Raw genomic sequence first — 1,568 nt, forward strand, 5'->3', positions numbered from 1 at the left:
TGTTCAGCAAGACAAATGATGACACTAAGACTTCCTAGGAATGAGCCTTCCTAGCACCCTGGGAACACATTATCCAACCAAGTGGTTGGTCATCAATGCATCCTTTGGATTGATTTATGACCTAAAGAAGGAAGTGTGGGTGAAAAGGGGACTACATACCAAACCTGACAAGCTTAGAGGAGACCTGCATGGTGGGCCCTACAAACTCAGAGACCAAAGTAACAGATAGTCTGAACGTTAAAATTCCTAATTAAGAGTGGGTCAAGCAGTGGTCATGACCTAAGCCTGTTGCATCTTCCTTGACAAAGGTCCATCTTTACATCAACGAGCTCGTCTGTTGTCTTTTTGCATCTAAAGTCACACACCCTTGGAATGTCAGAGCAACCTTTTCCGGACCATCTCAGGGCACACCTGCCGCACCAGAGCATGAGACCCGAAACTCCTCGTTGTGTTTCGTTCTCTATGTGCTGTAAATGTTGTTAGTAACCCTGTATCCACCAATGCAAAAGAAGGATGTGTCTCTTTGTTTTACTCTTTATCCAATCCCAGAGATTTCCACAATTTACTTTCTCCTACCCCTTTAATCTGCTACCAATGGATCTCATGTAACCCCTCTTATGTCTCCTTCTTTGGTTCTAATGTATAAAATAAATTGTAAAACTGCCATTCTCTGATGCATTGTTGTCAATTTGTTGAGATTTTATCTTTCTGGCAATTTTCATCATTTTGGCTCAAATAAACTCATAAAAATTCTCTACGGGTTCCAACATTTCTTACCTGGACAGTAATAAAACAGAGCCCAAGTTGGGGGTGGGCAAACTTGCTCTTCTCAGGGATGGACCTGGAGTTTATGCTGTAGAGTCTGGTCCACCTGTCCAGCAGTGTGTCCTGCACTGATCCAGTGGGCAGAGGGTAGCCTGGTCCCTGGTGGGGCCTGTCCCTACACCCTGCGAAGTCATCATAGGGCTCAGGACTCCAAGCCCAGCTCTTGTTCATGCCCATCAGTGCAGGGCAGTTGCCTCTGGCAACGGATTCACTCTGGGTGCCACCTTTCCAGGTCCCTGCAGGTGCTCCCGAGTGAGTTGGGAAGAACTGGGCATCCCAACCCTGGGTGGGTAGCTAAGTTGGTTAGAGCATAGTCCTGATAGGCCAAGGTTGTAGGTTCCATCCCTGTATATAGAGTACATACAAGAAGCAACCAATAAGCCCGGTTCGATTCCCAGTCAGGACACATGCCTGGGTTGTGGACTGGATCCCAGTGGGGGTCGTGCAGAAGGCAGCCAGTCAATGATTCTCTCTCATAATTGATGTTTCTATCTCTCCCTCTCTCTTCCTCTCTGAAATCAATTTTTTAAAAAAAGCAACCAATGAATGCATAAATAAGTGGAACAACAGATTGATGTTTCCCTCTCACTCTCCCTTTCTAAAAGAAATAAAATAAAAATTAAATGAAAGAGGAAAGAAAGGAAGAGAGGAAGAGAGAGAGAAGGAAGGAAGGAAGGAAGGAAGGAAAAGGAAAGGGAAGGGAAGGGAAGGGAAGGGAAGGGAAGGGAAGGGAAGGGAAGGAA

The sequence above is a fragment of the Myotis brandtii genome, unplaced genomic scaffold (assembly GCF_000412655.1).
Source record: "Myotis brandtii unplaced genomic scaffold, ASM41265v1 scaffold180, whole genome shotgun sequence".
NCBI classification, from domain to species: domain Eukaryota; kingdom Metazoa; phylum Chordata; class Mammalia; order Chiroptera; family Vespertilionidae; genus Myotis; species Myotis brandtii.